This window comes from Balearica regulorum, chromosome 2 (assembly GCF_011004875.1).
Source record: "Balearica regulorum gibbericeps isolate bBalReg1 chromosome 2, bBalReg1.pri, whole genome shotgun sequence".
NCBI lineage: Eukaryota > Metazoa > Chordata > Aves > Gruiformes > Gruidae > Balearica > Balearica regulorum.
The window spans coordinates 99601008-99627290 of record NC_046185.1 but is presented as its reverse complement, the minus strand read 5'-3'; the positions used below and the strand labels follow the sequence as shown (position 1 = coordinate 99627290).

The following is a 26283-nucleotide window of genomic DNA, read 5'->3' as shown; positions in this document are numbered from 1 at the left end:
CCAGTTTCAAATTGGTACATGTTCTCATGCTCTTGCAACACCTGGCACATGGTGAATACATTGAGACTTGTAAAAAACCAGTGATTCATTGTTAATCATTCAGAAAAGAGCCAGAGATTCGTGGTAACGCTGTATTTCTGGAAAAGTATATCTACACCCCAATTTTCATCTGTTTTATGAGACAGAAACTGCAGGTGAGGTTGAGAACAGAATCTGGATCCTGATCTGTTCCACAAAATTTTGGGGAATGTCACTTAAAGCCACAGTTAATGTGTGCAGTAGTATGTATGGTGACCTGTGGAGATGCAAGAAGTGACCTCACAGTTAGGAAGACCTTCTGACATGAACTGAGCACTTTTCAATGGTGGGCTCAGCCTTACACAAGTAGCTTCATCCATGGGCTGAATTGGATCTTTTCTCTTTTGCATTGTAATGGCTGAATTCTGATCTCCTGGTTTGACACAATTACTTTCCACAGAACAATCACATTTCATGTGCACCTATTCCAGAAAAGTATTGATTTGTATTTGCACAAGGAGGATTTTAAGTAACATTTTTTATTGAAGACTTGCCACTTCACTCTCCTACCTATGATTTTCCATAGTTAAATCTCAGGGTCTGAATTTTTATACACTTCGATATCTCCGACAGGCTATTTTACCATTAAAAAAAGGCATGTTAATTATTACTCTTGTTTAAAATAACTTCAGTGCTGCTCCAAGCTTAGCAGAAGAGATGTTCAGATTCAGCAGTCCCTGCCACTTTCTTTCCTCCTGTCTCATCAACTCGGCTTACCACCACGAGTGAGGAAATCAAGAAGACAAGCCAGCCAAAGTGAGGCTGACCCTGTGGAAGATTGGAGCTCATAAAAGACACAGAAGGGGCAGGCTCAGCATGTAGAGGATAGGTGGGTAGTGGAGGGGGTTGAGCAGGTCTTTGATAAGTTGGGGACCACTGGGAGGGAGCATGTAGCAGGCAGTATGGTGAGAAGACCTATGAAGTGAAAGCATGCTTAGCTGCATAATGGGAGGCCAAAGTGAAAGGATGGCCCCAAATGTCAATGCTTGGAGCACTGAAGCAGAGAACCTGCCTTGTGCTAACCCTTGGTTGACACAGACCAGTCCTCCAGGCCTGTGGCTATTCCCTCTGTCCTGCAATAGCACAGCATTTCTGCACCAAGTTATCAGTGCATCAAAGGCTCACAAAGGAGAAGCTGCCGTGCTGCCCTTGGGAGGGAATCCAATAGCACCAGGGACTCTCTTCATCAGGTACTAGCCCTGCGCTGGGAAAAAAATTAACTCCTAAAAGACTGCATGTCCACATACAGCAGGTAAAAAATGCAGAGCTAACCATTATAAAGTCTTGGATCAAGCTGGGTAAGACCTCATGAATTCTGGGTAAGCTGTGGATTTGAAACAGTACTTCACTGGGCCCAGGCTCAGTTCTGCTGTAACTCAGAACTGAGGAAACATCACAAACAGGTAAACAACATCATAAATCCTGTTGCTTGGCATCTCTTTTCATTGCAGCACATTGCATGTGGCACCAAAGACACACGCACAAAAAATTTAATAAACTTTAAAACTGTACTCCTCCTCCCAGTTCATCAATTACATTAATAACACCATCAATATGCCAGAAGACAGATCTTTCTCTAAGTAAATGAGATCTAAGCTTGTTTTCAACAAATTAAAACATGCCAATAAATTAAGGTATCATATACGGGCAGGTATAAACTTCATCCAGGCCAGCAAAAGTGCAAGTAACCATGACTAAATTCAGCCTCTACATGCAGAGCACTGCCTGTATTTTTTTTGTATTTTGTTAACAATGCAAAATGTTGAGGTTATTGTTTAAACACATCTTCCAAAGAATACAGGAACAGTTGGAAAATCAAGAGATAGATGATGTGATAGGGAAGAAGTTTACATTTAGATCAGTTAGTCACAGTGCACCTCCTGGTTCTCTGGAAAATGTAAAAAGCAGGCAAGAGAATTACGTGGGGCAAGACAGCAAGGAGCACATAAGGCTGGTTTGTTCAAAAGTGCTTCCACAAAAGAAACAGCCATAGAGCTATCCAATCCAACCACACATCTGCTTCCAATTTTATAGTCTTCTGTGTCTTTGGTGAAAATCCAATTTTTCCCAAAAGGAATTGCAGCAGTTGAATAAAGAAAGGTCTATTGATAAATCTAATGCATCTTTTACAGAATGTGATGCTTCAGGGGTTTGGCAGTGGAGGGAGAAGGGGTTTGTCTCATAATGCTGTGTTGCATCTCTAAAGCTCCCTTCACATGTCACCACTTTCTAACCTAGGAGGCAGTCTATTTAGAGCAAGACTGAACTAGAGTCTCCGAGCTAGCTCCTTTTCTTTTTTTTTTTTTGTTTTTGTCAGAGTCCCCAGGCATCTTAGACTCACCTCCATCTAACCAGACGCAGTCTGAGATTTTTTTTTTAGCGCATGGTTTTAAGCAACATGAGGTAGCACACATGCAAATTCACTTGACACCAGTGTGTCCTTTTGACACCCTCTCCAAAGAAAGCAGCAAACAAAGAATAACACTTCAACAATAAATAGTGCTTATTTTAGTATGTTTCTTTTATAGAACCTAAGAAAAATTCTTTATCCTACAATGAGCACTACTCAGATAGTTCCTATGGTAATGCTAGCCCTACCTATGGGCTAGTTCTCGTTCCAGCTATATTAAACTCTTGGCCCTTTCAAAGTTAAGAGAAATCAACAGGGACAAGACACAGTGCTCCTGTTTCAGGGCACACAAAAACTTTGGGATCTTGTCTGTCATCAGCCCACTATTTTCTGCTCTGCAGCCTTGTTGTCAGAAACAGTCCCCAGGCTACACAGGACACATAGCTTTTCAGGGGGACATGAAAGGTACTATAAATTGCCATCCGACACAATTGAGCCAGAAATCTAACTGGTAAAAGGATGCAAAATTCCACTGAAGTCAGGGGGCCTGTGCTCATTAACGTCAAGGCTTCATTACACCCATTAAAAAGTGAACTGTCAGCTAAGCTATGCTCTGTGAACTCTTGTGGGATTTCCTGCCTTCTTAAGTTACGCATTTCCAGTTTACCTATGAGCCCAATCTAAATGCATGAATTCAAAATAAAATGCATTTCCAGAGACACAGGATAGACTGTCTACATTGCACGCTGCTTCCACTGTCAAAAAAACACCCCAAAATACAATGTTTTAGTGTAAAAACACACCTATCCTCCTAACCAACCTGGGTGGAGGAAAGGCAGAGTACTCTTTGATGAGATAGGAAGGTCAGGTCAACTATAGGACAAAGGCCTTAGTGCTGATCTTGCCTTTTTTGCAATGTAAATCTACAGGGACTGTACAAGTTAACCTGCTGCTTAAAAGGGACAAAAAACCCCCCCAAAAACCCAAACAGTCCAGTAACTTTTTCCTTTTCTGCAGCCAAGACAAAGCTATGAACAATACTAGTGCTAATTTACTTAACATAATTTCTTATTTGAGCACCTGTCTGGGGGTCTGTGGAAGCATTGGGACTGGATAATCCGCTGAATGATCTTTAATCAGACGGTAATATTAGGTGCTAATAGCTCTGATAAAGGGGCTGTTTAACCCAACTGTTAACACAAAGGCGTGCCTGCCACAACGACTATTTCAACAATGCATTTGCCAGTCATATTAATTAAAACTAATTCCTTGCAGGCCACAGAAAGCACAGAGTAAACCCACATGGAAAATGTCTAGGTTCTACCATAACAAATCACACTAAAGAAAAAAAAAATTAGAATTATCCTAAGGCAATGAAATTTGTCTCAGAAAATATACTCTCCTGGAAATTCTCAAACTGTAAATTCACAGCAAAGCTAAAAAGGCCTTTAATAGAGTCTTCTGAATGTGTAACTATAGATCTGTGGCTCTATCCTGTGACTTCATACTAGCCATTAAAAGCTTCTAATAAGTCAAATACAAAGCAGTGAGCCTTGCTAAAGGTCCTGAGGTGACAGTTATTTACATGTCATTTAGATGACTGTCCAAGACTAGAGTGGTTTACGTGAAGCAGCACAGTTAAGTTCCCTAGACAGGTTAGCAGGATTTTATCTTTTTCACTTTCTATCTCTAGAGAGTTTAAATAAATTTTATACATACATTTGTCAGGCCACAAAGGGGTAAATTCTTAACCCCCTGCATACAGATTTCAGGCATAAAACTTATAACTAGTTCAGCTGGAAAATCTTAGTTAAGATCACACTCACAAATGATGGCTTATTCTTTAGAAGTGTTTGGTTTTCAGAAAAGTGTTTGGCTCTCCAAAGGTCCTAATATACTACAAGGAATACAGGAAAAAGACACAATTTAAGCACTTCAGTACTCAAATGAATCCCCAAGGATATTTTGGTTAAGAGGTAAAATGCAGGATAACTCCCCACTTCATTTCCTTCTGGAGTCTATGACTGTGTGGTGGGTTGACCCGGGCTGGATGCCAGGTGCCCCCCAAAGCTGCTCTGTAACTCCCCTCCTCAGCTGGACAGGGGAGAGAAAATATAATGAAAGCTTCGTGGGTCGAGATAAGGACAGGGAGAGATCACTCACCAATTACTGTCATGGGCAAAACAGATTCCACTTGGGGAAAAGTAATTTAATTACCAATCAAATCAGTAGGGTAATGAGAAATAAAATCAAATCTTAAAACACCTCCCCTCACCCCTCCCTTCTTCCCAGGCTCAACTTCACTCCTGATTTCTCTACCTCCTCCCCCTGAGGGGCATAGGGACACAGGGAATGGTGGTTGTGATCAGTTCATCACATGCTGTCTCTGCTGCTCCTTCCTCCTCAGGGGAGGACTCCTCACACCCTTCCCCTGCTCCAGCATGAGGTCCCTCCCACAGGAGACAGTCCTCCACAAACTTCTCCAACCTGAGTCCTTCCCACAGGCAGTTCTTCACAAACTGCTCCAGCATGGGTCCCTTCCATGGGGTGCAGTCCTTCAGGAACAGACTGCTCCAGCGTGGGTCCCCCACAGGGTCACAAGTCCTGCCAGCAAACCTGCTCCAGCCTGGGCTCCTCTCTCCACGGAGCCACAGGTCCTGCCAGGAGCCTGCTCCAGCGTGGGCTTCCCACAGGGTCACAGCCTCCTTCAGGTGCATCCACCTGCTCTGGTGTGGGGTCTTCCAGGGGCTGCAGGTGGATATCTGCTTCCCATCATCCTCCATGGGCTGCAGGGGAATCTCTGCTCTGGTGCTAAAGCACCTCCTCCCCCTCCTTCTTCACTGACCCTGGTGTCTGCAGGGCTGTTCCTCTCACATATTCTCACTCCTCTCTCCAGCTGCCATTGCTCTTGTGCAGTTTTGTATTTTTTTTCCCCCTAAATATGTTATCCTAGAGGCACTACCACTGTCACTGATGGGCTTGGCTAGCGAGGAGTCTCTCTTGCAGCTGGTTGGCACTGGCTCTGCCAGACACGGGGAAAGCTTCTAGCAGCTTCTCACAGAAGGCACCCCTGTAGTCTCCCCCCTTGCTACCAAAGCCTTGTCATGCAAACCCAGCACAGAATGGAGAGAGAATCAGCTAGCAAAATGTGAAGTTATGAACAATGTGAACATTGGCCCCAAAGCTGTACTCAGATTGTGATAACATGGACCCTTCTGCCAAGATCTATACAAGCCAGAACCTGGGAGGTCAAAAGTGTGTTATGAAAAAGTGTTCTCCAGAAATCTTTGCAATGCTCAAACACTCTTCTGGTAAAATGGGAGCAGTGGACGTAAGCTTCAAAGATTGGTATGTTAAGGTTTTCTTGCCAGAAGGTCAGTGCCAGTTACATATATCTATCTCCAGGGTACAGAAGATTAAAAGCCATCTGGACAGAGTCCTGGGCAACCTGCCCTAGGAGACCATGCTTGAACAGGTGGTGTAGACAAGATGACTATTAGAGATCACTTCCAACCTCAATCTTCCAACCCTGAAAAGAAAAAAAAGGAAGAAGAAAAAAAATCGACAAGGTGATATTCCAACTATTAACACCTACTCACCTAGCTCCCTGGGAAGTTAAGACAGGAAATAAGCGTGTAACTTGAAGATGGGGCAGCAATGTTTCTGGAGCTCCACTCACTTTCACCAAGTTAAACCTGACTCCAAGTAGTTAGTTAGGAATGTAACCAATCTTTCCTTTACAGGATTTTTGCAAACCTTTAGCATTATCTTAATGCAGTTTTGTTAAGTGAATTATCTATTGACTTGATACTCTCATTGATCAGCATAGGGAACTCCCACCAAAGCAGTCAATTGGACTTTTGAGTGCAAATCAACAGCAAGCATTTAAAGGGATATTCTTCCTTGCACACAGGAAACTCCCATTAAACAATAATGGGAAGTATACAAGGAATTACCTTGCTAAAAATCCTGCAAAATAAAGACTCCTTTTTACTACACCTGTTTTGGTGTGGGGTTTTGGTTTTAACCTGATTTACATTATGCATTACTGAAAGTTAGCCTGAACTCTGGTTAAGCTTTTTCACAAGGTATAATCTGTTGTCTGACTGGCATTGACAAGTTCTTCACCATATAGGCTTCTACGGTTTCTTTGAAAATGCATTTATTCTAGAATCACTACTCACTTCATAAACCAGAGTAACTGTTATAGGACTTAAGCATAATCTTCAATCTCAAATAAAGCATCTGTACAGGAGACTCTTTTGTAAAGCAGTTTGTCCCATAATAGCTGTGTCAGTTAGTTTCCCCATTTAGGTATGTTCTAAGCTTGGCTAGGCAGAATTTTAAACTCTCATTAGCAGAAAGCCAGGCTTTATTGTTTTATTAAACTTTACAAGCCAATCACTTCCTGGTTCTTAGTAAATTTACAGCCCAACATTCAACAGACTGTAAATTGCTATATAGAATTATGTTAGCCAGGCCCCAGTTTGAGCTATTTTATTGTTTGGAAGGCAAATTAATTTCATCCTGGAGTTGATTTTTTTCCAAGGAACGCGCATAGAAGTCACTAGCACTGAGAATTAACAGAATCCTTGTATTTGTCAATAAGGCCGTGCAAGTGTTGATGCCTTCTGGAAGTAAACTTCTGTTAGAAATGCTGCTGTCATTCATCAAAAAGAAATAGTATCTTAGAAACTTTAAAAGCATCCCAATTCTCCAGAGTACTTCCATTCAAGAACAGTCAAATCACCTTGCACTTTTTCTTGATACCAACACAATGCTGGTAAATCATGCGACCACAAACAATTATCTACTATTAATTTGGACAGAAACATTTCAAATAGCAAAGAACAGACAACTGCTAATCACCATAGCAGAAAGTCTTAAACATAGGGCATTTCATTGACAATTATGTGAACTATGGCATTCCAGCTGGTGGCCATTTTCTTCGTTGCTTTATCTTCAAACTTGATCAACATTCCAGATCCTGCCTGCATTCTGTATGGAGCCCAGCAATAGCTAGATCAAAGACATTAAATGCAAATCAATTTAATTTAATGTGACAAGATTGGCTTTGTGCTTAGGCTTTGCATCCAATCATTTATTTACTCCCTGTGTATAAAACTATCTTTTAGAACAAGAATCTCTTCTTGTCCACATATCTATCTGGTCATTTTCCAAAATAGTTGTTATTGCATGTACTGCCATGCTTACATAGGCACTGGCATCAGAAAATCTGATCGCAAAAGAACTTTTTCCAGAAATATATCCATTCCACTATCCCCATCAAAAAAAGGGTGCAATGTGTCCAGGCCAATGAAGATGCAGGCACAAAAAACCCAAAGAACTTGGCTTAAGACAGTGTTCGCATACTCTTGGGATCACCACAAATTATCCCTCACTTCAGACTGCCACAACACCGTTTTTCCTTCCTCTGTGGCACGGAACAGTCTGCTGTCTTGGACAGTCTGGAGAATTTTATTGAACTTTGGCTACTGAAGAAACTTAGTCATGCTTTGACCTTCCTTGTTGCCTTCCTGCAGCACATTATGCTTATGCTACGTACTACTGATCCTAAGCTTTCTAAAGCGTTCTCAAAAATGTCTTTTGCCCACTATAGAGGACGTCTCACGGGGCAGATTTTCTCTGTACACTTCTGGAATCAACAACATATTTATGGCCAACAACAGCTTGCAGAACCTAAACTGAAGGATTTTGACTCTTTTCAATCATCTCACCTATCCCTGTCAGTGTAAATATTTTTGGGGGATATCAACCACATCTCTGTTTTAATGGCAGATTTCAACATTGTGGTCTAGATGGAAGAACTCCTCTTTGGCAACTGGAAGTGACTTTGTTTAGAAAGAATCATATTTGCTTTTGTATTACAAAGCAAAGCCAGTGTTTCATGGCAGTGAATCCTCATTTTAACCTAATGGATGTTCTCTTTCAGGGATTATTGACCTGTTCAAAATTTCTAGATGCATTGACAATAAAGAAGTCAGAGACCATAATGTGGGAAGATGGGAACACACTGGAGAATTCCTGTAGTCAGTTTGCACTGGCTAGCAAAAAGGTCTGCTAACAGCGCTCAGCAAAAAGGAGATGCTTTGTAACATGAGCCTCTGCATGTTTGTTCCAGATTACAAACATAAGATAAGAAGCTATTAAGGAAAAAAAAAAAAAGCTTCTTTGTAAGTGATGAAAAGTTATGGGAATTTCTTTTACTAATTTCTAACATTCTCTATATGCTTGTGCATAGCATAATATGGAATTACACCCCAGAAATTGATTAGAAGTAGGGAAAGAGGTACACATCTTTTCAGAGGTGTACCTCTGAAAAGAAAAAGGAAAGTCTTCTGGAATATACTTGGATATTATTTTAATTATTAAAAGAAAAATACTTTTGTTAGAATTGATGGATGACACATCTGCTTTCCATCCAATTCTCAACTTTTACTCATCAAAAAGCAACATTCAGAGAGGTCCAGTGCATTAGCCATTCTTGTCCTGCAAAGCCAACTTGACTGGTCAGCTCGCAGTCCTGTTTCTGAAGCACTGATAGAAATTTTCTAACAAAACAGAATGATTTCCCATCAAAACACTCCAGCCAGAGACTAAGGATGCCAGGCTTCCTGGTTCTTCTGGCTCCACATCATCTTGCCAGGTGGGCAACTGGAGGCTGTATTTCATTTATTAAAACTATGAGGCATACCAGGCGTGGAAACGGTTCCGTATTTAGCAGGTGCGGTGTTACAGAATATACAACAGACAAAGATATTCCAGAAGGTGTTTTTCCCCAACTCAAAATGAAAACCTTTCCCAAAGTCAAGCTTTTCCTTTTCCTTACTCAGTTATAGTATAAACCAATGCATAGCCTTCTTAAAAGAAAAGCTTCATTGGCTGCAACAATTGGAAATTACACAAATACCATTTTAAATTACATCCTACACAAAGCCCTCTCTCTGTAAAATCCTTTGATGGCTAACCGGTATTACTGAACTTCCTCAAATATCCAGAGCACACTCCTGAACCTTGTTCCTTCACGTTTTGAAAGGGAACATTTCCAATCCTGCCAAATTCAATTGGTTTTGTGAATTCCTGGGCTTCTATCCCTCTGGCTAAGGGAGTCCTGAAGACTCTATAGAAGACAAAGGCAAGGTGCTCATGGCTGTGCCTGCTGCCATTGTGTTAACAACTCTCAGGTGACACATGAATGCCTTATCTTAAGTCATCCTTTCCTATGCCTTTTTTTTGGGGGGGGTGGGGTGGGGATGTTGGCCATATGGATAGCTCTTCTTTCAGGAGGCCTCAATCAAGTTAAATCAACATATTCCTAGAATTAACATACAAAATCTAGGGCAACATAAGGTGTTCCTACCTTATTCCCACACTTCAGTAGATGATTCTGCCTTCTGTAGTCAAAACCCAGACTCCTACAGTAGAAATGATGGAGGTGGCGGACTCATGATCTAAGCACACCCATGCACCTGGGAACTACCAGTGAAACAGCAAAGAAAGAAAACCACTTAAGATCACAGAGCTAAACAAACTGTGGTTTACAGTTTACTGCATGCTTTGGCTATGATTTTAATAATTTTGATTTCATCTGCACCCTTTGATTTCTATAATGTGATTTTCATAGCTCTGTATACAAATGTGTGTGCAAAGTGGTATTACAAACACACAGAAGTTGTGTTGAAAGCTGCCATAGTCTTTTTGTAAGAGTGTATTATGAAACCCATTGTTTTCTTTTTCACATCTGAGGAAAAAAAATATATATACACATATATGGGTAAACATTGTGGCATCTTAGTACAATTCACCTGCTCTCTATCACTCCTTCGTTACTTGTTTCAATGAAAGATAAATTGATCCATGGATGTATATTTAAAATAAATATTTAACACAAAAATTATACCTACAATGATACTGCATGGTAACTCAGACTTTCAATTTTGATTCTGAAGTTCTTAGTCATTTCATACTGCAGGATATTCCTGCCAAAGTGTGTATCCCAACTGTGGCGATAATTCTGAAATTTTTAGTAATGTGTTAATGAAAAAAGTCTGTTTCCCGCCTAATTTTGTATCCCTACTGATGACAGTAGATACATCCTCCAAAATATACTGACAAAAATTACAACATTGCTTATTTTATCAGAATACAAATACAAAGCAAACGTGGATAGTTTACACATGAATGTAGTTATCCCTGAATCAGGGTGATTTTTATTTTAGCATTTTTCTAACTGAGATCTTGGCTTTTTGTAGGACTCTGGAAGATCAGTGGTTTTGCCCTGCCTCTCCCTTTTCTTTTACTGCATAACTGCCTTATACAAAGTGATATTTGTATGCCAGCAGGTAATATGTTTATGAAGTAGTCATCCAGACCTGACAAGTACTGTAGTGTATTTCTTCTGAAAATTGCCCAAGGTGGGGTTATTTTGTCTGCTTTGACAAATTCTATACGCACTATCCACATTATGCTGTCACATCTACCTTAGGTTCATCAGTATCTTATTACTGATGCTGTTGTTTTCAAATCTAAATACAGGATGGGGAAAGCAAGCAAGCACACAAACAAACCTATCTTAGCAATAATTTTAAAAACAAAGCCTGAAACAATGACACTGTGCAATAGCCTTGAGTGAATTTTTTTTTATAGCTGTGCTCTAATTCTTCAGAGAACAGAGCGCGGAGCTTCGAAAAGGTGCTAATAGACTGAATTTGCAGCAATGTAGTTCACAGCTAAATACACTCCCACTTCAAGCTCTGGCAGGAAAAAAAATGAGGGCACCACAGAAGTGAATTAAAAATCATGCAAACAGTCCCAGCAACAACCAGGGCAGTAGCAGCTTATAAGATCAGCTTCATTTGGCAGGGTGCCCATCATACCATGACCTAAGACGGCCGGGGCAGGAGGATATCTTATGGCTTGCAAAAAGAGGATGGTGCCAGCTGCCAGGGTGAGGGATGGAAGCAAAAGAAACATCTTTTAAGCCTATGTTGAATTAACTTGTTTTACAGAACACTGACAGCAAACTTTTAGGTCTTTTAAATGTGTTTGGAGACAGAGTTCTTCTACAATTTATTTTAGACTGTTGACAAATATTCTCTCTGGATCAGCTGTGCTACTGGGAGAGATTACTATTGCAATGCCCCTCCTCCTGCCTGGGGGTCCTGTCCCCTCAAATCTCTCAGAGATTCTCCAAATGAGACCGTGGTTCCATGACAGTCTAATCCCATCTAAGCTGGGGCTGCCACGGTCCCTCCATCCCCAGCTGCTGCCCTTTCCCATGCCAGCAAGGATGCTTGTCTGGTCCCACACTGAACTGGTTCAGAAAAGACAGAACTAACCCGAAAAATTGTAACACTTCCCTGCCAGTTCAGCTCCCTGTGGAGTCAAACAAGCACCAGTGCTGGTGCAAGAGATGGGGTGGGGATATACACGATGCAAAGCCAGGCTGCAACAGCTCTGGTTCGGATCAGCTTAAACCATCTTGGAACCGTGCTCCAGGCTGGGCTCAGCCAATGCCTGCTATTTAAACTGCTTGTGCTGATCTGGCTCTTTCTGCCTGGCCCAAGGTTGGGAGTGGTCCTAAATAGAGCTTCCTTATCAGATCAGAAGAGGTGGGCAGCCTCCCCTCGCTATCAGTAGCCCTTTCCCTCAGATACACCTGCATGCAGGGTTTTGTGGAAATGGCCTCCTGTGATCCCTGAAGCCTGCAGGGAGTTTCTGCGTTCTTGTGGCAGGACAGGCATTGCTGAGCTGGGGGAAGCTCCCTCTCAGGGGCAAAGCCAAGCCCTCAAGCATTTCAACAGCCAGGGCACTCTGGGAAGCTGTGATGAACTACCAGGATCCAAATCCAACATGACAGATGATTTGAATGTTAAGAGATGCCAAGTAAAGATGGTAAAGGAAGGGACACATCAAAGTCTATCTGGACTAGAAATTGAAATAATTTCTCCCCCTTTCTGAAGTTTACCAGGTTTCCCATCAGATCCTGAGTAGTGAGGCAGTAAGTAAAGTGGTTTGGTACTTGCTAACTTGTTTGCACACATAATCACATCTGATGTGTGCATGCTGGCACAGAGATGGGGAGGAACACACAATATCAAACAGCAAACATATAATTAAGACAGTTTTACTACCTCCAGAGGTCACCTGCTTCTTTCCAGTAGTAGATGTGGAATAGTTTAGAGCCAAAACTCTGGAGGGCAAAATCAAGGATACCCAAATTAGCCACTAGAGAGGGAGAATATCCCACAAGATATACCTTGTGCTTTTACTTGAAAGGTGGGTTTAATTGCCAGCTCTTCCACAATCTTCCCTCATCACCTTGGCTGCACAAGTATTTAGTTCTGTGGACCCACATATGTCTGTGAAGAGTACATTCTGCAAAGTATTGTGATGATAGACACATTAGGAACTAGAGATGCTCAGACAGCAGAGTGATGATTGCTACATAAAGCAATCAAGAGAGAAAAAAAATCGTAAGTTCAAAGAATAAGAGAGGAAAGACTGGATTCACTGGGAAAAGCGCTTGAGCTTCTGAGGAAACAAAGGGAGAAACCAGTTAAGTTAGAAGAAAACCCTGAAGCCACCTTTTAGATGCCAGTCTTGGTATTGGGAGGCAAGTCTGTACCTACAAATTCCCAGCCTGTGACATTTCACTTACAGCAGCACATCTGAAAGATTGAGTGATGTGGCTTGGGAAAGGAGCAGGAGTAACATTGCTCAGATTCCAAATTGTGTGAGGCAGGAAAATATCTTAATAGCCTGAAACTACTGCAACGTTTGCTGGCGGGGAGGGGAGCAAATCAAAAACACTTATACTGGGAAGGGAAGGAGGAGGAAGAAAGATCTAGTCAGAGGTAAGTTCAGTAAAGCAAACAGTCTAACCTATATGCTTGTAGAACTGCTTACTGGAGTGAAGACACTAGAAATAAAATTACTTTTTAAAAAATTAAGTAAAACTGTTCAGCTTATTGTCAAACGGCCAGTTGTTTATTGCCAATTGCTTTATTGTCAGATGCCAATTTATATCTTAAATGTCTTTGGGTTGAGACCACTGTCCAGTTCAGGGGGTAATCCAGTGACCAGCACAGAACTGTCCCTTAGGTGCACTTCATTTGTAACATAATGGAGATTTGCATGCTCTGTCATAAGGAGAATGCTCCAAACTGTATTAACACTCAAGCCAAGAATGTTATCTGTTCCCCCCCCCTCCAAAAAAAAGAGTGGATTGAGTTCTGCTTTTTCACTGATTCTCAGGAAAAATATTAAGATCTCTGCCAGTTGCAGATGTGTTCTATTTTTTCCCTACATCAGAGCTTCTGAATCACTCTTAATAATAGGCAAAGGATATTCATATCAAATTGGGAAGTTCTCACACACTATGATGATAAAGCATTTCACCCATTTGCAAAAAAAAAAAAAAAAAAAAAGAAGAAGAAGAAAATGCTACCCACAGAACTGCAACATCACATCATCTGCACTTTGCTGAATGTTCACAGAACAACATTGGAAGTCATTGAAGTGTCAGATAGTGATTTCATCATGTGTCAGGCCTCCCACTAATAAATGATTCATCTTTCTCAGTACTGACACCTCAAAGAATTAAGGAGGAGAAGAAAGAAATTCATAAACTTTAAAGTGAGAAGTAGTCTACTGATATAATACTTCCCAAGTAAACAGAAGCTTATGCACACACTAAGAATGCGTTTAGAATCTAACCTTCCATTTATCTGAAGTGCACTTTTAAGTTTTAAAAGTGAATCTATTACAGAAAAAAGGTATCATGGAATTCCATGTGTGTTATATCAACATAATAAACAGAGGTAAATTGCTCAATTTACAAACATGAGATCTCACACACCCCACTCCCCCAACTTTGTGAACTGAAACTGGAACTAGGAAGAAATCTTTTCTGGTTTACATAGCACTGATTAACAGTATGTTGGTCACAATAAGCCTGCCCCAACTTCTGAGTACTGATTACAGTTGTAAAAGCAAATCTAGCTCCTCTTGAAGGCGATGAGTGACTTACTTAGAATTGACTCTAATGGAAATGGGACTGGAAGGAAATTTGTTATTTTAATAGGAATTCACATAATTGTTCTCTGATGCTTCATAAAGCCGCTAGAACATCTTCCACTGATGAGGGTGGCCCTATTGGATGAACGGGACTAACTAGTAATCCAAACTTACTTCTCCCAGAAGGTATGAACTTAAATACAGACCCAAACCAGGCAATGTACTTAGCAAGATACTACCATTTTTGCTTGGTTTGCTAGGACGCTTAAGTTGGTGTAGTCACACACTGAGTTTCCAGTTAATTTTTTTCTATTTCAATGAAACGCAGTAGAGATACAGAGGTCTCAAAGTCCCGCATTCTTTGTAAAAAATAAATAGCTAGGAGAAGAAAGAGATTCTAAAAGTGTCCTAACTAAAAAAGCTGTAACATGAATTTAAACCTTATGAAAGATTAAAGAATCCACATGGAAGAGAGACCTAACAAATGACCCCACTGTAGGAAAAAAAGAGACAATTATAATTCACTATGAAACCACGAGACACCGACCCATGGAAAACCAGGCTTTGCTGGTTCTGCCACTAATGGAGCTCCTTTGGTTGTAGGAGGGTTTTTTTCTCATCAAAACAGCATCTATTATAAACAAAACACTTCAGTCAGTAGACTCAAAGGCGGAGGAGCACATGGATACAGAATTTATCCCACTTGATTCCTCTCCTGGAGCGGAGAAAAGAATTACATGAAGATGATAAAGTTTGGACTTAGACTCTAAGACCCATTCTCAGCAGAAATAATTACGCTGGTAGGAAAACTGCTGAGGACAGAAAAAAGCCACAAGCCCCTGAGGTCTCATGTCCTAAGCAGGTACTTATTTCTTTGGCTCACTCTGAATATGTATACCAGAGATACCAACATGATGAACAGACTACTTAAAAGCAATAATATACAAAAGCAATTTATTCTTTGCTGTTTCCCCACCTCTTGTTCTGGTAGAATTAATTTGGGCATCCTGGGTAAAGATGATGTCCAGTTTCTCCACCAGTCTGATATTACATGGCCTCTTCACTGTCAGCAGAGGAATGTAAAAGACTGCAATGAACATTTGCATGTAGGAAGATTTACATGGCTGAGGGGCAGGATGCCTGGATGATCAAAAAGAAAAGAAGATACTAAATACTTAAAACACTTTACCATGAAATCACCTTCTCCCCCTTTCCCCACCCTCCCCCCCCCATGTTAAATCAGGTAGAAAAGTGTGATAATATTAAGGCTTAATCCAATTTAAATAAATTATTTTCTTGTAATTGTTAAAACAATCATTACATGCATCATTTACCCCCTCCTCTGCCCATAGTCTTAAATTATGCTCCATTATATCCAGATGGAAAAAATATGCAGAAATGTTTCTTAAACATCAGAAATTTTGTTTTTGATTATATTCAGAGGTAAAAGTCATTAAGGAGTCCTAGCAAAAAAAACCCAAAAAACACTTAGAAAGCATCATGGGATTTCATGTAGCATACTTAATTAAGAAATTTCTTTGCTAGGTTACCAACACTATTTTATTACAAGCTTAAGGTATAAGATCGTTATAGCTCTCTGTCGTGCTTGGTGGCAAAGAAAGAATGCAAGCAAAGAACAATCTTGTTCTTACAATTAATTACAAATGTACAAATGAGTGATATATCAGACCCTGTCTACACTGCATAGTCATGCATTTATAACCATTTCACCATACACAGTTATTAAAAAAGCATGCTTTGCATCTACAGTAGCTTGATACCACATCACAGCCATGGGTAGTTATGTTTATTCATGCACAGCTACCACCAGCCAAAACTATATGTATGTGTCAGTGCATTTTAGCAAAATCTTCATCAACCAACCAGTAGTGCAAGTCTCTTCAGCTAGCTTTTTTTTTTTTTTTTTTTTTAAGCAGGCAGACTGGAAGCAAGATGGAAGAAGGCAAGCCAGAAATACATGGGTGGCAAAGAGCAGGTGGTGACAACAGCAGCCTTCAGCCACTGGCCATTCTGGGTCAGCTGATGTGGTAACAATCACCCAACACAGACTGAATTGTGTAGCAACCCATCCTGTTTATCTCACACATCCTCAGCATCTCACAGGAGGAGTAAGGAATTCTCTCCCCACTGGCAACATAAATGGTGGAGGGGGGAACACCTGAGCCCCGGGCACTGCAAAGTCCCTGGCTGCTGGCAGGGACCCCCACTTGCAGTCTGAGGATTGCCAATGGAAGAGCCCTGCAAGAACATTTCTGCAGCATAGCAACCTGCAGCACTCAGGACAACGAGCAACGGGACACTGATGAATTCTCCTAAGAGAAGAAGTCCATCCTAAATCCTCCCCTCAGAAATCTCAGTTCATCTAGCTGGGTTACTGGATCACGGTGAGGTGCCAAGTCTGGGTCTCCAGAAAGTGTGGAGTACAGATAGCTACGGAAGAAAGAACAGTTCAAAGGGTGTCCACTTCAAGTCACGAACCAACCAGAAACCCCTGCTACAGCTACAAGGACACCGGAACCGACACACACTCATCCAGGTAGAAACAGACCTACCTAATGACACATTGCTCAGTTCATCTTCCCTGGTTCACAGGATGGGCCATCACATGGCCTAGATAGGCAAGATGACATATTATGGTTTACGTTATGATTACATAAATTACCAGGCAGGCACTTAATAGAAAGGGCTACTAGGGCTGCTGCCCACACTTTTCAAGACAGCTGCATACGTCATGTTCTCCTGTCAACTGATAGGAGAATGGTATAGGAACTCAGTATGACAAGCATATCTTTAATTTACAGGCAACACTGGCAGTTTGAAAGCTTTTTAGTTAATGAACACAACTGACTGGGTACACGTATGCTGCAAAGCTGGCTAAACCACCTTGGGTACTAGAGGCAGACGACTTTCTGCGCTAATTTATCATTGCAGAGAAGTAATCTAAGGGCAAACAATCATACTTTTCAGTGGGATAAATGAGCACATCCAGATCCCTCTACTTCATCAGCTAGACTGCCAGAAGTACTCAAATTGGCTTGTTCAAAGCTAGTTTTGGTGCCCCTGCAAACTGCAACTGTTTTTTGGAAACGCCACAGGCAGAGCAACTCCCACCTCACCATCCCACCTGTAGAGCCGCGGGGAGCCATCACTGCACTGGAAGAGGGAAGAGAGGAGACGCCGGGACGCTGCCCATGGGGCCTGCAGAGCTGCGCATGTACTTCTGATCCTGGGGAAGCAATAACCTGATCAGTGCTCTACCCTGCTCTCTTGGCAACACACAGGCTTGACAAAACATGTTTCCATTGTGACCAGATATTCGCTTTAATAATCAAACTTTAATAAAACAATTTAAAAAAGAGCCAGATCCTCTCACACAGCATTCCCTGCAAGACAATTACAGAGAACCACTCTTGTGGGCCAGCGAGCAATCTCTTCCCAGGCCAGGCACCGAGCAGGAATGGAGCCTGCTGTAGCTGCTGGGCAAGAAGGGCTGGGCCCACTGGGGCTTTGAAATAAAACAGCTTGTTTTGCAGATAGCTATTTCTTTGTGGACTGGTCAGCAGGAGGCATCATGGACGCTGGCTGGTGACTTGAGCAAGCCCACTGCCCTCCTGATGCGTTGTGTCCGCGTCAATGAAGAAGGCAAATCCTAAGCTGTACCTGAATCCCTTAAGAATTACAATGACATGACCGACACTTGGTTGGGCCATTCTTTCTGTTGTTGTTGCTGATATTTTAAACCTAATTCAGCTTTTGCTGCAACTCACTCATGCCCAATATCCTTAATCTACAAACACTCAAGGACGATAATTCAGCTTTATTATTCATATTCCCCGAGCTCGCATTTCATAAAGTATAAGCACACTCAAGAAAGAAGGATTCCTAAAATAGCCAGGCGTGTACATTTCCACTCTCTCTTCAGGAAAGCAGTTAAAAAACCATAGGTCCTACAGGTCCTTGTAATGCTTAGAATTGCTAACCTGAACCTCTTGATAGCAGCAGGCGATATCTTCAGAAACAGCTGGGGTTTTATCTTAGCCTCTCACACCAAGCTACTACATACATACCATCAACCCTGTTTATATAGGCACTGCAGTGACAGAAGACATAGCATGAACCAAACAGAGCACAAATTCCGGCTCACATCAGCAGAAGACTTTGAATCTGTGACTCCAACGCCAGCACATACTATGAATTCAATAACAACAACAGAGACCACCACTGGAGTTATTGTAACTGGCTATCACAAACAAGAAATAAACATACCCAAGATTTTGGGCAATGAAACCTATTACTAAGAACAAGTAAGTTGTTCTTGTACTTTATTTCTTACACTCTGCTCTTTGCTTAATGATTTCAGGGTCTTGACTCTGTGCATGCTGGGATACCTCAAAAACTGGTCAAAAATCAAAAGGAACTGAGAACATCCAGCACCCCACAGGATCAGGCCTTTTCTATGCTGTTACTAGACACTGAGTTGTCTGATAACCCTCCTTATGACTACAACAACAATTTGCTATTTCTGTCCTTTCAGTAGGAGCCCCCACTATGTGTGGGTTACTTGATTATTTAAAAACATGGCCTTTTATTAAAAACACAGCCTCCGCTGTGCTCAAAATTCTTTCTACTTGGCTGTAATACAAATGACGTTTCAAAAGTGTGAAATTTATGGTCAGTTACAAGGCAAAGTGATGGCTAAACTCTGGCTAGTAAATTGGATGCCAACTGCACTGACCCTGCCAGCACCGGAGCCAAGCTCGAGGCCTGATTCACCACTTTGCCACTCTGGAACCAGCTCTGGGCAACTGAGCTGGGTTGGTTGGTTTTTTTTTTTTCCCAACAGGAAAACCGAGTGTGTCCTATGCTTGAGAGGACCATCATTACTGCCTGTAAAGATGGGCTCCAGCATGCTACATCTCATCTCAGAGCCATACGTACTCTCTCTTTCTCTCTCTTTGCAAATTAAGCCACCTCAAATAAGACAATCTTATTTTTGTCCTAGAAAGGTCTTGATGTTGCCTGCTGCTGAGGCAAATGGCCCTGGAAGAGAGGCTCTGCCCAGACAGCCGATGTGCAGACAGGAAAGGCAGACGTGCAAATGACAAATCTGTGGGGCGGCACTGGCTCAGCCGGGAGTCTCTAGAGCCTCCGGTCCACCCTGGAGCACAAAAACCTGTGCTGCCTCTTCCCTTCCCCCCCACAAAATCACCCGACAACTTCTACAGCGAAGCTGGCCCTTGCCCCTTTCCAGCCACCTCTTCCCTGCCCCTTTCCCCAGTCCTTCTCGTCACCTACCTGGCTCTCTGCACTCACTCCAGTCCCACCCTCCACCTTCCCCTCTCAATTCTCCCTGATTTCCCATGCCACTTGCCAACAATGAAATGCTGGTAAGGCAATCATCTTTTCCTCTCCTGCTCCAGTACTGCCCAATGCCTCTTTTGACCGTGCTGGGCTCCCTTGGGTGCCATGTCCTGGCCACTTACGCTGCAGCATATCGTGCCAGTTTGGGCAGGCCTACCATTGCATAAAGGGCAGGATAGGGTGGCCACAAACAGATCCTCCCTTGCCCGTCTAACCAACGTCGTCCTCAGATCACAACCTAGACTGTGCTGGTCCCACAAGCCTGATCTTCCCCATGGCTCAAAGTAAGCATTACATTCATCATAAGGCTGGTGGGGAAGGAAGGGAGGAAGAAACACAAACTTTCAAATGGGCACAGAGAGGGTAGAAGATGAGGAGGAGGAGGAAAGGCAAGATGGACTATTTCTCTCAACCCCCTCTTCCACCCACTAAGACACTCCTGTTCCTCTTCTTCCACATAGAGCTCTTATTTCAGTGTAAAAGCATCTTACTTCAATTTAATGAACTGGTTAAAATTACTAACTCAACTAAACCAGTTCACATTTATACAAAATAACAGTTTGTGCAGCAACTTGCACCAAAACAAAAAACAGAAGTTCATACCAATTTGATCTCTTTCATTCAAGCTCGTGTGCTTTTGAGGATTCAATTCAGGCTTGTGTGCTTCAAGGATTACTGTCCCACAGTCCTACTTCTCAACAGATGCAGGGCAACTAAGCAAACTGCAGTAAATGCTGAACTATGTGGCAAGGACAAGTGACCTTACATTGCAGCTGTAAAAAGCAGCGAAATAAAATGTGAAGAAAGGAAAGGCTGACATAGTACTAAATTGAGCGGAGAAAAGGCAAAGAGCCAAATGAAGAGATACTGCTTTTGCTGCGGTGTTTGCACCAAGAACATGACTGTCCACACAATGTTTTCATCAGTTCTGTGAGCCGAAGGAATATTAGCCCCATTTTACAGACTGTAAACTGAGGCAGTCAGAAATTAAGATCTGAAGAGTCTCAAAGTACCTAAAACCCAATTCTTGCTAGTACTGAGCATTGCATATTCTTTGAGTGTTCAAAGCATACAGCTTCCAGCAGCCTTTGGTACATATGCGCACATGTAGTCCTATGAGAACCCATAAAATGAGGAACACAATGCAAGAGCTACAACAGGAACACTTTAGCAACCACAGACATATTTATTTCCCTATCTCCTCTTCTACGTTTTCAAGTGGGGGAACAAAATATCCTGCACACTAGGAGACTTGGATCAAAGAGCTATGATGGTCACAAGTCACAACTCATCACCCACCTGACAACTGTAGCTATTTACGTACAAATTAGTAGTGCTGACCTGGCCACTATTAAAAGATTGATGTAAATGGCTTATCCAGCATCACACTCCTTGGCAGAGAATCAACTTCTCCAAAGCAACATTCAGCTGCCTTAACAATGAGATTATGTCTTCCCTTCTTGCATTCATAGGAACACAGAAGGGTAAGAGTTCAACACACACCACTCTCCTTCAGCATGCACTCTAATTCATCCCCAGAGCAGTCTCGTTTAATACACTGAATAAAAACCAATCATCCTATGAAGGGGGGGGGGGGGGGGGGGAGGAAGGAAGGTATGCAATCTATTTTAAGATTATTACAAAGCAATATATAGATGCATGGATGGAATTAAGATTGCATAAGCATTTCCTAATTCTGGCATTTTGTAACTTTGGAGTGCTTAACTTAGCCACTTTAATATCCTTTCACTCTGACCATCTGTGTAGTGTCTGTCTGCACATGTACGTAAGGCTGCCTCAAGGATCCTGGAGATGCTAGGCACCGTGTCTCAATTGTGCAGAGGACTTTAAATCACAGGCATAAATCTACGTTGCATGAATCCAGCCTCTTCATGCACATGATACAGAATCTGCTACACGTGGAGAGCTTAACAGCATGATGGCAGCTGCCTGTTGGGAAACCCTTAGGCCCAGATACAGAGACACCACCTTGCGCGTACACCAGCTTAGTATGTTGCATGGTCATTATGCTTGCATTTATGTATATATGTAACAAACGTGGACATTTATGCATATATTTAACAAGTAAAAAAGGTTTTGGGGAAGTGGACAAACTGACTGCCAGCAACTGGTTACTCATACAAAAGGAAGTTCTACTTCCCTGTCCTGCAAAGGGTTCATTCATAGCAGTATCTGTTTTTCTCTTAGATATGCATTGTAACTGTATTTTTAATATTCTACTCCAATATTACAGTAATGCGCTATGGGATTTTAAGACCAATGCAAAACAATAAGGCAGAATATGAATACAGGAAAGATAGGATGTAAAACATGACAGAAAGAGGAGGGGAACTCAAATTAGGGGATGTGGAAACCGGAATGTCAGGTCTAGACATGAACTCAAGTCAGTGGCAAAGTATCTGCAGGCAGAGGCCCCTCTCCGATGGTCTCCACATCCTTCTTACCTGCTACAAGAAAGAGTCTGCTGCCTGTGGTAAAGTTCTGTCTTCCCAAACACAAAACTAAATGCAATATATATAAATGGTGTTGACATTTGTGGCACAAAAAGCTACTCTGTAGGAATGCCTCTGGATTTTACAGACTTGGGGTCTACTTTTATAGTCTCTTTACCTACTGTATCAAACTTCGAGGAAGCCATTCAAATCTCAAGAAATGTGAGTTCCCCATGCATTACTGCATCTCCACAGATCGCCAGCCTGATTCTAGGGCTAGAAGCAAGTTCTGTATCCCACAGCACAAAGCTACCGACCCTCTCCCACTCTCATCTATCTCAGTGTACAAAACATTTTGCCTTTATCCGCACGAGAGTAGATCTCAGATTTCAAAGTTGCATCCTTTTCAGATGCAGAAAGCCTGTTCAACACTAGAGAACTTAATCTTGTCTTTTCTGAGGCAGGCATACTTCAGGTAAATGTGCCACAGTTGAGGAAAAGGTATCCAGAAGTTATTTTTATGAACTGGTAAGCAGCCATCTGTCCACAAACAATCACAGCCTGCCCCCAAGACAAGGCTCCTTTATAGCTGAACTTGTCTGGCATCATGCCGTTTCTTTGCTGAATGGTGAATTATGGCTCACGAATTCACCCCATGTTCTTTCTGCCCCACCCGTACTGCTTGTGCCTATTGTTTTATCTGCTTGACCAAAAAGAAGAAATAACAACAAAAGAAATGAAACAGTTGTGCTTTGTTTTATAGTAGATCCTAATTTTCCTTATGAACTAAATATGCTTTTTTATTTGCTTTGACCAGCAACCGTACCAGGACCTTCCCCATTAGCTTACTGAAAATCTTGCCCCAGAACTCCGAGGACACCACAAACCATTTTGCACGTGCATCTGCCTTCCAAGTTTGAAAGCGTCAAAAGCAGTAGTCCCTGATTAAAAAAAAAGAGAAGTGCAGTCGTACATAAGTCAGCTATGATGAATGTTCTTTTCCTATAACCTCAAAGAAATTTTATCTGCATTGAGATGCGAAGCAGGCAAGTATTATGAGAGTTCTAGGACCTGGAGAGGTATCACCAAGGTTCCTTCTTAATGAAACTTCTCACTTCTCACTGGAATCGTGTACTAGAAGATTATCTTATGTGCTAGAAAGTGAACACATTTCACCTCTTGCTCAGAGATAACTACACCTAGGATGTTTAGTATACGCAAGTCCAAATGCACAATGCTTAAAATGTGTTATTCTCCTGCAAAGAAACAATCCACAATATCATCACCCCCCGAAAAAAAACAACCACCAAAGCTTTTTAAACAATAGTATCATCTGTCAGACCACTGCATCTGTTCTGGCCTTTGTGAGTTGTTGGGAAGTTTCACTCTGGATCGTGATAAAAACTAACTGTAGAACACATAAATCCAGTTTTGGGGCTCCTTTATATATCTGTGAAATTCCTTATAAAAGGATTACATATGACAAAAAAATGAATGAGATGTAAACAAGGAAACTCTACCATGCTAACACTAGTCACTTCTCAAACATTTTCAAGGCACAATGCAGTTCGAAGTGGCTAGGATGAAACTTGTTATCAAATTAGGAAAAAAATGTGATCAAATGTAATGGCAAACACTGGCATCAGTAGCAGCTATTGTGGCACTAACCGCTATTATATCAGCATTTAATTAATTTTGTAAACCAGTTTAGCTTCAGTATTTAAAAGGTCAGTCTCCAAAATGCATGCAAGCTAAAACTGAAAGGCAAGATCCACCGCAGATACACGATACTCAGCACGTACATAATACGATGCTCTGTATAACAGGACACAAATGTAAATAGAGCCATGGATCTATGGAAAAGGTTTCTGTCACCCAGCCTTGAGAAGAAAATTCATTAGTTTGCAGTGACAGTAAGCTCTTGTTCAACACATGGCACAAAAGCCAGTAGCAAACATAGCAACACTAAGACTTAAGCATGCACAGGAAGCAATCTCCAAAGCGAGGGGCGGGGGAAATAGTTGGTTTCACTACCTTGTGTTATTTGGGAAAAGCCAGGTAGGTTTGCTACAAGAACCTTTTGCTCAATTGTTGACTTAGAAATACATGAATGACTATCTTTGTCTCTTCTGGCTTTCCAAAATGTCTCCTGGAGAGAGAGTCACAGACTCATCATTATTAATTGAAGAAAACCTGAGACAAAAGTGTTTTCTTCCAAGTATATCCTAGACCTTCAAGCTACATAAATACCTTAACAAGTGAGGGCAGAAAGTTAAACAGTGCTAAAACAAACGTGCATATTTCCAATTTAAAGGAACAAAAATACCTCTTCAGACTTATACTTACAAATAATGTATATTTTCCTATAGGAGACCTAAACAAAAGGCCTCAAAAGATTAATCTGATCACAAGCAGTATTACCATAAAAGCTTGATGCTGCATGAGGCGAAGCACAGACAATTTTTATCAGTTTAGCTTGTCACTAAATAAGACTAGGGGAAGGAAAAAAGCTCATAAATAATTAGTAGTAAGCATGAAGAAATGAAAGGAAAATGAAGAAATTATGACATAATGTGACTTTTTCAATTTAATGTCTTAAACGTGATTTGCGTCCTCCTATTTCTAGGGTAAAGGGAGAACGCTATGCTCACTTATATATGTGAGGAAGGATGGCCTCATGGTTAAGACGAAAGACTAAGAATCAGTGACTGACGTTCCGGGGAGGCCTGGGCCTCCTGCTCTCCTGACTTTAAGTCCAGCCACTGAACAGCCTTACGCAAGTTTTTGCCCCTACAGAGCCGAGATAATACTCTCCAGAACAAATGGGAACATAAACTGCATCTAGAAGACAGGGTAAAGTCCCTAAAGTATAACATAAACATGTGCATTATCATAGAGGTATGTCATCTCATAGTTTGCGATGACTAGAACAGAAAAGCACAAGTGTCCACTGAGAACAGTGATACCTCACCAGGGAAATCATCAATTACTCTCCTTCCTCCCTAGCCCTGGAAAAGATGTAATCCACCATTAAAGAACTGCTGTGTTTTCTCTGAAGATGCACCTTCCACTTGGCACCCAGTTACCTGCTTTTTTTTTTTTTTATTATTGAAAACAAACAAAAAACCAACCAAACAAATAATCGAGTATTTGAACTTCAGGGTTTTGCCCTGACATCAGCTTTCCAGATCCCAGGAGCACCCAGCTAGTTCAACGCCACAGCCGGCCGGGCGGTGGTGGGGCAGGACAGGGCTGCCCCAGCCCCAGCCCCGGCCCCGGCCCGGGCCCCAGCTCCCCGCGGCGCTCCGGCCTCTCGGGGAGGACGCCCGCTCCTCCTGGGAAACTGCTGGGCTCTCCGCGGCGTGCCCTAGCTCCAGCACAACCGGGGATTTAAAAGCCGACATCCACACACAAAAAGGTTATTCTCCAGTGCGCCGGACCACCGGCCCGGCCCCGCCACCGCCCGTGTCCCGCGGGGCGGCCCAGCGCGGCGGCAGAGGCGTTTCGGAGGGAGGAGGCACGACCTCAGGCTACCTTTGAGACACACCGAGCGAGCCTCGCACAGCACCGCCCGGCAGCCTGTCCTGAGCTGACACCGCCCGGCAGGCAGGCAGGCAGGCGGGCGGGCAGGCAGGCAGGCAGGCGGGCGGGCGGGCTGAGCGGGCGGCCCCACGTCCGAGCCGGCCGCCTGTTCGGCGGCGCAGCCCATAGACACGAAGTTTCGTGCCGCCGCTTCCCAGCCCAACCCAGACATATTAATCCCGGCGCTCTCCCGGCAGCCTCCCGCGGCGCCTGCCTGCCTCCCCACTCCCTGTCAGCGACTCCCAATAAACTTCCCCCTCTCTCCTCCTCCTCCCTCCGGCGCCCGCCCTGCCGTGCCATACCGTCCCCTTCCCCGGGCGGCGGCGACCGGCGACCGGCACCCCGCAAGGCCCGACCGCCCCTCACACAGCTTCCCCCCCCCCCCGATCGCCCCGGGCG

The 26283-nt window shown here is 42.5% G+C and overlaps 1 long non-coding RNA gene across 2 annotated transcripts; it reads right to left on the bottom strand.

The window, feature by feature from the left end:
- Nucleotides 1-5172: 5172 nt before the first annotated feature.
- LOC142600460 (uncharacterized) lies at nt 5173-26245 on the bottom strand. 2 transcript variants are annotated; one of them, XR_012833953.1, is made up of 6 exons: nt 26187-26244; nt 15444-15607; nt 12708-12826; nt 9810-9925; nt 9418-9569; nt 5210-5957 (listed from the first exon to the last, which is right to left on the bottom strand). It is a non-coding gene; the product is annotated as an uncharacterized LOC142600460 (long non-coding RNA). The 2 variants fall into 2 exon arrangements; XR_012833952.1 differs by lacking the exon at nt 9418-9569 and having other exon boundaries at nt 5173-5957; nt 26187-26245.
- Nucleotides 26246-26283: the final 38 nt, after the last annotated feature.